The 10,373-nt window shown below is 47.1% G+C and overlaps 1 long non-coding RNA gene across 2 annotated transcripts; it reads right to left on the bottom strand.

The window, feature by feature from the left end:
• Positions 1 to 8,683: 8,683 nt before the first annotated feature.
• LOC129738921 (uncharacterized) lies at positions 8,684 to 10,373 on the bottom strand. Of its 2 annotated transcripts, XR_008735686.1 has the most exons (4): positions 10,085 to 10,373; positions 9,881 to 10,024; positions 9,728 to 9,821; positions 8,684 to 9,666 (listed from the first exon to the last, which is right to left on the bottom strand). It is a non-coding gene; the product is annotated as an uncharacterized LOC129738921 (long non-coding RNA). The 2 variants fall into 2 exon arrangements; XR_008735685.1 differs by having other exon boundaries at positions 8,684 to 9,821.

Raw genomic sequence — 10,373 nt, 5'->3', positions numbered from 1 at the left:
GGTCAAAATAATATTCAGGAGCTGGCCAGTGTGTCGCTCCGAAAACGTTCCGAAGAAATGACAAACTTCCACAAAACGTGGCCTTTAGCACTCAAAGCCGTAACAAGAGGCTCAAACCGGACTTTCCGGAACGGGCTTCAAACCTGCCTCAAATGGCGGTAAACTATTGGCCGATAAACGTAAGCCCGGAACAATATCTTCCGTAACAAAAAAAGGGTCCTGAAGAGGATAAATTTTCCATTCAGGTTATGTTTAATTGCAATGAAAATTTGCTACTCACGCTTTGACCCCTTTTCTCCGTGTTTGCTAATGGCTTGGCAAACAGGTCACACCGTAACCGGGTGCTGGCTCGATGTTCCGGCGGTGAGCGTTACCTGTGAAGGTTGACCTTGAGTTAGCAACCAGGTGGCAGTGGTTTTTTGATTTTATTTACCTTGCTTCCGGCTCCCTCTCACGCTCGAAGAAATCGCGTGCCACGAATGTCTTCTGGCAGCTTTTTTCGGCTAGCTTCCTTTTCGGCGGCCAATTTGAGCACCTTCGAGTGCCACTAATGCCGAACCGTGTGATGGAGCGAAATCTGTTTAGTGGGAGCGGTAATTAATTTCCATCCAGTGGTTTTTTATAAATTTTGGCTTACCTTCGGCGTAGCCGATCAGCGTGGAAGTTGCAGCCGTTTTTTCCACCACCACTCTTTTTTTTACTCTTCTTCTCACGGAAGCAAGAACTTGACAGCACAAATGTTGCCAACTTTCAAGCGTCTATTTTTCTGTCCACGGATGCCAGTTTTTCACGTTCCGAATCCTTTTCTGATTTGTTTGTTTATCTTTGGCCAGGGGTGTGTGAATTCGTTCAAATCTTGATTGCACGCTTCTTATTGTTTATGGGGAAATGGGTAAATTCTAAATAGTTTGCGACTTCGCTCGAATATCGTATCTGAATAATAACGAAATGTATTAAATGTAACACAACATTGCTGCTTTGGTAGAAATTTTCATGGATCATGACAGGGATCCATGAAAATTTCTTACCTCTCTATGAATTCGATGGAGTTAAACGACTTCTTTCCGATTCAATCTCGGAAACAATACACCTTCTAGATAGGTGTCTACAGCTCAATAAACAAACTCAATACAAACGGTACTCAAAACCAACTAATCTTGGCAAATATCCAAATACAAAACAACTCTAAGCCATCGAATCATGGCAGATTGTGTCGGTAGGCACCAGCAGATCTGGCAAATTTTCCATCGAATCCTGCGAAAAATCAACAATATTACTCTCACTTCAGCAGCTTACAAATATCCTAGATCTAATAGTCATTGTAATGAAGAATGACTGAGATCTTACGAGTAGGACTTAACAAAACAAAACTAGGCGGTACTGGTATACTGGTGAAAACGAAGCAACAGAAGTCTAGGGAAAAGAGGGATTTAGTCCTCTAAGTTACGAAGAGCCCAAGATAGAGGTTTTGCCGCGCCTCCAGATCGCGTTCCTTTTGAATTTTCTTGGCAACCCCCTTTGACAACTGTGCATGATCCTTAACATACGATTTTAATACGATTTCGCATTTATAGAAGACAGTTTTACTGTCGGCACTTATTCTAAACGATGCTCTATTGTGTATTAATGGCTTTGACCGTAGTAGGTCTTTTGGCTTTTATAGGGGATGTTGGGAGATTGTTTTTTGTTTCAACGACCAATTTCTTGATCGGGAGTCTTAATCGGGAAGTCTTGATCGGGTGTTTGTTGGCAGAAGGTATAGTCTTGATCGGGTAAGTCTTAATCGGGTCGTCTTAATCGGGTGGTTTTGATCGGGTAGTCTTGATCCGGTGGACTTGATTGGGTGGTCTTAATCGGGTAGTCTTAATCGGGAGTTCATGATTGGTTGAAGGTTGTCTCTATCGGGTTGTCGTAATCGGGATTGTTTATAGATGTCACTATTCGGTTTCTCTTTCATCCAGGATGCTTGGTCGAATTATGGTCCTCCGGACTAGGAGAAAGTCAAAAGGAATCTTGCAACCTCTTTCAAGCAACACTGGGCGTTGTCCTGTTGATACTGTGCACGTTAAGCAGTGTCGTGTTTGTGGGACAAAATCGGATGTTGATGCTGCTGCGAATGATCTCCTTCAGACGGCGCCTTCTTCCGGAGTCGTCGAGCATGGCAGATAGTTGTGGATTTGACGATGGACGTATTTTTACATCGGCGATGGTCTTGTTGGTTACCTTGAGTAGCGGACATAGCTGGACTTGTTACTGTACTCTCGAGGAGGTAGATGAGAGATATTGCTCGCTGCGTTTTCCAGACGCACGATTTTTCCCGATCGGCCTAACGGTATTTCCTGCGCTGTTGCGCTTGGTTGACAGGCGTTGGCTGTGGTCATAGCTAGAGGTCTTGTATTGATTTGGAGATTGATAGGGTTGGTGGATGATCTCCTAGTTGTAGTAGTAACGACTGGCGTGTTTTCACCTCGGGAGGCTCTTGTTGACTACCTTGGGTAGCGGTCATAGCTAGATTAGATAGGCGTGTGGGTTTCGATAGTTAGCGAGAGAAAGTCGATATGGTAGTAGCGGCCGTCATGATGTCTACTCCTCACAACTTCTTCGCATAACTGTATTCTATGGTGCTGAATCCTCTTCTTGATGTCCTGACAATCCTTTCAATTGCAGCGACGTGGTGTTTGGAGCTGCTGTACTTGACTTTCCGAACATTCCAATATCCCGAACCTGGATGGGTTCTCTGCGATGGTGTGTAGCGCCTGGCTACGGTGGCTCACCAGTGCTACTATCCCCAGCGCTGCTACGCTGCTTCAGATGACAGGATTGCATTCTGGACAATGAGTGGCGGCAATCCCACGCAAGGTTGCCAGCCCTCTCCAAATTCTGACGAACTTCCTGGCAGAGTTCTCAGAGTCCATTCAGCCGACGCTGGTCCCGCGCAAGGCCGTTGTCTCCTTCATAAACGCCTACTTCGTGGTGTTCGTCGGTGTCCTAGCGACGAATTAGCACCAGCTGTGCTTCATTGAGTTGTTCGAATGGAAGAGTTCTGCATAATTTACTCCGAGTTGTTGGGGGCGAGGTTTCAAAGATGATGTTGGTCCTTCAGCCTTCTCCATTTCGTATTTTGTACTCCAAGTGAGCTTGTGGTCAGCGTTGTGGCTTACATAGCTTGAATGTTTAATCAGGTTTGATGTCCTTCACATGGTAGCGCCCACGCTTTCCTGTGACGACATCCTCTAACATGTACAAATTCGCTCCCAGTTTCTCCTTCACGATGGCAGCGATGAACTTCGGATCCAGCTTCTTGTTTATATGGTCCGCCTTCGACGATAGTACAAACGAACGACGCCATACTAGCTCGCCTGGTTGGAACGAGACAATCCGCTTTCGTAGATCGTAGCGTTCCTTCGTTTTCTCGTGGTTCTTCTTGATTCGCTGCTGGATGAACTTGTGAATCCTGTTGATCGTGGACAACCGCATCTCCTGCGCGACCTTTGGATCATCTGACACGTTTAAGTCTTGCTGAGTGTATAGATCCGTATGCAGCAAAAGTTCCCGGCCGAAGTTGGCGAAGTGTGGGCTGACCCCAGTGGATTCGTGCTTCGCACTGTTGATAGCGGTGGTGATGGCTGCCAGATTCTTGTCCCATTCGCGGTGATCTTCCTCCAGCAAGGAACGAATACATGTAATGAGAACTCTGTTTACCCGCTCGGCGTTGTTGACCTGCGGTGCGTAGAATGCTGTCTTCATGTGGATGATGTTGTGACGGCTAAGCAGCGCTCGAAAGACTTGTGACTCGAACTGCTTCCCGTTATCCGACAGTACTATCCTCGGCCTAGAGAATTTCAGGAAGACCTTTTCCTCGAGAAATTCGACCATCTTGGTTGAATCGGCTGCCCGCATCGGGTGGGCAATGACGTATTTGGTGATCCAGTCGACGATGACCAGAAGAACTGTGTTGCCCTTCTTGGATCTTGTGAGCGGTCCGACGAAGTCGATGGATATTAACTCCCACGGCAGCTTTGCTGGCTTAAGTTTCCCCATCTGCGGCATCATTTGCTTGTTGGGAGCTTTGCTGGCTTTGCACGTAGCGCAAGCCTTCACGTAACGAGCGACGGTGTCCTGCATTTTCGGCCAATAATAGTGTTGTTGAAGTTTGTGCCATGTTTTGTAGAAACCTAAGTGCGCGACTGATGGCGAATCGTGAAAACGACGAATCAATTCTGCTCGCTCTTCCTCTGGAACGATCTTCTTCCAACGATGACTGATGACACCCATTTCGTCTTTGACTTGGCAATTCTTGTAGAGTTCTTCGTTTGCTATTCGGAAGTCTGGATACTTTCCGCCTTGATTCTGCACCTGCGTGATGAGGTTTTTGTACCATGGATCGTGTACTTGCGTGATTGAGAAGACCAACGAACAAACTATCCTGGACAATGCGTCTGGAACGATATTACAGCTGCCTTTCCTGTATCGTATCTCGAAATCGAACGCGTTGAGCCTCAACAACCACCTGCTCATCAGGGCCGTTGGATTCTTCAAAGTCTTCAGGTAACTGAGGGCGGAATGGTCACAGTAGACCACAAAGCGTACTCCTTCGACGTAGCCACGGAACTTTTCAATCGCTCGTATTACGGCCAGACATTCCTTCTCAGTTACGGTGTATTTTCTTTCCGAAGAAGAGAGTTTTTGTGAAAAGTAGCAGATTGGGTGTTCGTCTCCGTCGATTGTCTGCGTCAACACGGCTCCAATTGCCATATCGCTGGCATCGCAAGAGATAGAAAATGTCTTCGTATAGTCCGGCATGGCTAAGACCGGAGCTGTTACTAGGGCTGACTTGAGTTTCAGAAAAGATTCCTCGGCTGCTGCTGTCCAACGAAACTTCGTTTTCGTTTTCGTAAGCTCGGTGATGGGAGCGGCAATACGGGAGAAATCGGAGATGAAACGACGGTACCACCCACACATTCCCAGAAACCGTTGGACTTCCTTCCTGGTTGTAGGTACGGGGAATTTGACAATACACTTTACTTTCTCGTCGTCCACCTTCCAGCCTCCTTCGCTAAGAATATAACCGAGATACTTTATCTGCTGGCGACAAAACTTGGACTTCTCGGCCGAAATAGTAAGCTTAGCTCTATGTAGTCTGGCTGCGACTTCCTTAAGAGCTGAGATGTGTTCCTCAAACGATTTTGAACATATGATGATGTCGTCTAAATAATGGAAGACGTACGGCTCCATGTCCGCGAACAAGTGAGTCATAATCCTCGCAAGACCTTGGCTGGCTGTGCAGAGCCCAAAAGGGACCACCTTAAATTGAAAGTGCCCTCGGGAAGGTACAGTAAATGCCGTCAGAGGCCTCGATTCCTTGTGAAGCGGCATTTGCCAAAAAGCATCTTTGAGATCTATCGACGATATGAATGAACAGCCTCCTAGATTATTGATAATCGAAGAAATCTGTGGGATAGGGTAGCCCTCGTTGACCATGATGGAATTTAGATGCCTTGCATCTAAGCAGACGCGGTAGTTCCCGTTTTTCTTCTTGACTGCCACAAGAGGGTTGTTCCATGGCGAGAAAACTGCCTCCTCGATAACATCCAATGAGATCATCCTGTCTACTTCGCGGTTGACCTCCTCCAGGACATACTGGGACATTGGGTAATATCGCTGCTTCCGTGGCGTGGCGTTGCCCACATCTATACGGTGTTCATAAAGCTCCGTTCTTCCCAATTTTCCCTCCTCGGCTTTCGGGAATAGCTTGATTGTCTCATTCAGTATCTGGCGTTGTTCTACCGATAGTTGCTTCATCGGCTCTGCTTCAAACTCTTGCTCATCAGTAATCATTGAGCAGCATACCGCTTTGACTCCGAACGTTTGCCAGAAGTTCATGCCCATGATGGCGCAGTCTGGCAGACTCGGCACCAGAAGGACTGGTAATATTTCATTCCGATTGTTATATGATATCGGTAGACGTGTGAAGTGATTGATTTTGTGTGGCGTTCCATCCGCTGTCTTGATGCCACCGTTCAGTGCTTCTTTTCGTAGTCCAAGCTCTTCTACAATCAGTGCTTTACTGCCACCTAGCAAAGAACAGTTCGCACCACTGTCCAACAAAGCTGTGATTTTCTTTCCTAGGATGTCCAGAACGGCGTGTGGACGATTGTCATGTCCGGGATTGATGATTATAGAGTTGATGTTTTGAAGGTCGGGAGGTATTGAAGGTTGATCGATGTGTTGCGAAGAATCTGGCCCTCCATCTACCACTTCCTCGCTGCGGCGTTTTCCGCTTCGCTGTTACAAACAAGACAGCTGCGTAACGTGTAACCTTTTCGACCGCATCGGTAGCAAAAAAGAATTGCCTGTGCCTTCGTGCAATCCGGAAACCTATGCCCCTCCTCATCGCAGTTCCAGCAAAGCGCTGGACGGTACGCTGTATGCTGAACAGGATCTAGATCGTACATGTTGCTGCCTGCTTGCTGAAGCTGCTGGTTCTGGAGCTGTGGTTGATAGTGCTGTTGGAATTGCCGTTGAAGCTGTTGCTGTTGAGGCTGCGGCTGTTGAGGCTGCTGCTGTTGTTGCTGCTGCTGCCGCGGCGCCCATTTAGCTTGCTGTTGCAACGGATGTTGTATTCGATAGTTCTCCGCTTGACTGCCTTGCCGATTCACCATGTTGTTCTGACCTGCCGAAGTTGTAGGCGGTTGCAGACGCTGATCCGGTCGCTGTAGAGAGTTTTGCTGCTGTAGCCCTGTAACGAAACGATTCGGTCTGCGCTCCAGTTGAAGCTTCATGGCACAAACTTGCTCGTACAACTGTTCGTATTTCTCCTGCCAATCGACGAAATCTTGTGAAGTCGTGTGCTCCTCTGCTTGGTGATAGGACGTAGTCGGCTGCTCCATTACCACTCGTTCTTGATTATCGGCTTCCACTGCGTGAACCCTGTTGAAACGCTGCTGTTGATGCTGCGTCGCTTGCGCACGACCTGGCGCAGGTGTAGCGAAGTTTGGTTCTAATAGAGCTGTATGGGGTATTGGAATCCTGCGTTGTCTGCTTAACAATAACCTGGTTTCATCGAAGTTGCTGCATACATCCAATAACTCCACCAGTGTTCTCGGTTGCCGTGCTGTAACAATGGTAGCGTACTCCATGTTCATGTTCTTCTTAACCATGAACATCATTTCCTCTTCGGTAAGCGGTGGCTCGATAAACCGAAATAGTGTTGAGATGTCTCGGTAGAATTTGCCAAAAGGTTCATCGGGACCTTGATATCGGAAACTAGCTTCTTGACGCAGTATTTGTGCATATCCACTCGGCAAGAACTCACGACGAATCTCTCGCTTGAATGCTGACCACGAAAGAAGAAGACCTTGGGCTAAAGCTCTGGAGTACCAATCAAGTGCATCTTCCAACAGGAGGTGTTTTACTGAAGCAAGAATAGTTCGATCGCTAAGCCCTTCGGATCTGGCAAACGTCTCGACCCTGTCGAGGAAGATGTTGAGTGACGTCGTGTCCTTTTCACCCCGGAACTTGAACGGCCAGTTGTGAATCGCCTTCACCATTCGCTGCTCCTCATAACCGAAGCTTCTGCTGGAGTGTGGAGAACTGCCACCCAAATTTCGCTGCCTCCTCTGCCGATGTTGAAGATCCACACGCAGCTCGTCGATAACGTCTACGGATCTCAAACCCACTTCCGCTTCAATGTTGAAGTTCGTTGGACTCCGGACGTCCTCCTGCGCTTGCTGCCTTCCAGCTAACCCTTCGACCTGCTCTCGTGCTGGATTTTGTTGACCTGTGGCACCTCTACGCCGATTTGGAACCGCTTGACCCCAGCTAGGATTGTCGTCTTCATCTCTGCCTTCCGCTATTTCACTGCTAGGCTCACTCAATCTGCCACTTAAGTTTCCCGAATCACTGCGCACTACTTTATTGACAGCGCTGTTGATCTCAGAAATCAACATCTCGACCAAATCGCTCAAAATCTTCCGCGCTTCTTTTACCGAAGAGACCGGAGGTATTATTGACAAACGTTGCCGGTAATGTAACAATCTCGACCGAGTGCAAGCCATTTGCTCCGAGTTGCCATTCTGTATTGCCGAATCTACAAAACTTTTCAATTCCTGAAGCGCCATCTGACAGGCTTCAATATTTGATTCCGGAGACATCGCGTATTCAGAGCTAACGTAATTGGTTTCTCTTAATATGTCCTCTTGGACTAGTGCCTTCAATTTAACAACTTTAGCACGTCTGGTGCTAGAAGCCAAATTTGTCACATGGCGCAAGGCCAGTTCGTATGCAATTTCCTCATCATTGAGGTGAAATAATTCTATTTTAGAATTCATTTTGAATGGATCAATAACTAACCAGTAATTAAGTGTTACAACTATGGTCTAATGAAGAATGATACGATATTTTGAAAAAGAGCGGTAATAATATTCAACAAATAATGATGATTACTGATCAACAATAACAATCATCATAATCATAATAACTATAAGCATTTACACAAATAATAACGACATTTGTGACTAGCTCATTATAAATTTATCGAACAAGCACAACTAATTAGGTTCGATTTAGTTGGGCGCCATTTATTATGGAGGCTTTACTACTGGGGACGATGCCACCAGATAAAGCTGATAAAAATTCGCAAACATAAACAAAGCAACATCAATGGTGGTTGCATAATTTCGGATGACCCATTTTGTTATTTTCCCCCCATAAAAACAATAATTTAAAGCGACTTACGTGCTGTGTTGCTTCGTTGATCTCGTTGGCTTCGATGCATGCAGGTTGGCAGTGGCGAGTTGAATTTCATGTCCCTGTTTTCTCCGCCTCGAACCGTCGAACTGATTCCCGTGTGTTCCACTCCGACCTGATCGGGAATTCTCTTGGGACGGATGCTCGGAAGATGCATGAATGCACCTTGCCCCGGTGCACGCTTGAGGCGCACAGCAGGATCCGCACCACCCGCTATTCACTTGTTGCAATCGGTCGACCAATGTGATGCACTTTTCTGCGTGCTTCCGTTGAGCTGTTGTTGAAATCGTTCCGATTTTCTGCTGGTGATGAGAACAGCGCGAAACGCTCTGTAAGTGCACTTCCGGCAGTCGATGAGGACCGAGCAGGTCGCCCTGTGGGTGCACTTTTGGCTGTCGATGAGGACAGAGCACTCTTTGCCTTCCTTTCCTGTTCCTTCTTCTCCAAGGATCCTCGCACAACTTCGACCCACGACAAATAACCCAGCAATCAATGCCGAGCTTCGATTTCCGTAGCAGAACCACGTTTGTTCCTCGTGCACTAATGGTCATCAAGGCCAAAGAAACGCCGAGCCGATGGGGCCACACAGGCGCACTTCCGGGAAACCTTCCGGGAAACCAACAGTGCACTTTCCTTTTCCGCTGACCGCCGAGGATGCGGTGAAATCGGTGCTTTCCGAACCAAGCTCTGCTGTGGCAAGGTCAAAATAATATTCAGGAGCTGGCCAGTGTGTCGCTCCGAAAACGTTCCGAAGAAATGACAAACTTCCACAAAACGTGGCCTTTAGCACTCAAAGCCGTAACAAGAGGCTCAAACCGGACTTTCCGGAACGGGCTTCAAACCTGCCTCAAATGGCGGTAAACTATTGGCCGATAAACGTAAGCCCGGAACAATATCTTCCGTAACAAAAAAAGGGTCCTGAAGAGGATAAATTTTCCATTCAGGTTATGTTTAATTGCAATGAAAATTTGCTACTCACGCTTTGACCCCTTTTCTCCGTGTTTGCTAATGGCTTGGCAAACAGGTCACACCGTAACCGGGTGCTGGCTCGATGTTCCGGCGGTGAGCGTTACCTGTGAAGGTTGACCTTGAGTTAGCAACCAGGTGGCAGTGGTTTTTTGATTTTATTTACCTTGCTTCCGGCTCCCTCTCACGCTCGAAGAAATCGCGTGCCACGAATGTCTTCTGGCAGCTTTTTTCGGCTAGCTTCCTTTTCGGCGGCCAATTTGAGCACCTTCGAGTGCCACTAATGCCGAACCGTGTGATGGAGCGAAATCTGTTTAGTGGGAGCGGTAATTAATTTCCATCCAGTGGTTTTTTATAAATTTTGGCTTACCTTCGGCGTAGCCGATCAGCGTGGAAGTTGCAGCCGTTTTTTCCACCACCACTCTTTTTTTTACTCTTCTTCTCACGGAAGCAAGAACTTGACAGCACAAATGTTGCCAACTTTCAAGCGTCTATTTTTCTGTCCACGGATGCCAGTTTTTCACGTTCCGAATCCTTTTCTGATTTGTTTGTTTATCTTTGGCCAGGGGTGTGTGAATTCGTTCAAATCTTGATTGCACGCTTCTTATTGTTTATGGGGAAATGGGTAAATTCTAAATAGTTTGCGACTTCGCTCGAAT

This window comes from Uranotaenia lowii, chromosome 1, assembly GCF_029784155.1.
Source record: "Uranotaenia lowii strain MFRU-FL chromosome 1, ASM2978415v1, whole genome shotgun sequence".
NCBI lineage: Eukaryota > Metazoa > Arthropoda > Insecta > Diptera > Culicidae > Uranotaenia > Uranotaenia lowii.
Note: the sequence above shows the minus strand (reverse complement) of the source record. Positions and strands in the feature narration are given on the sequence as shown.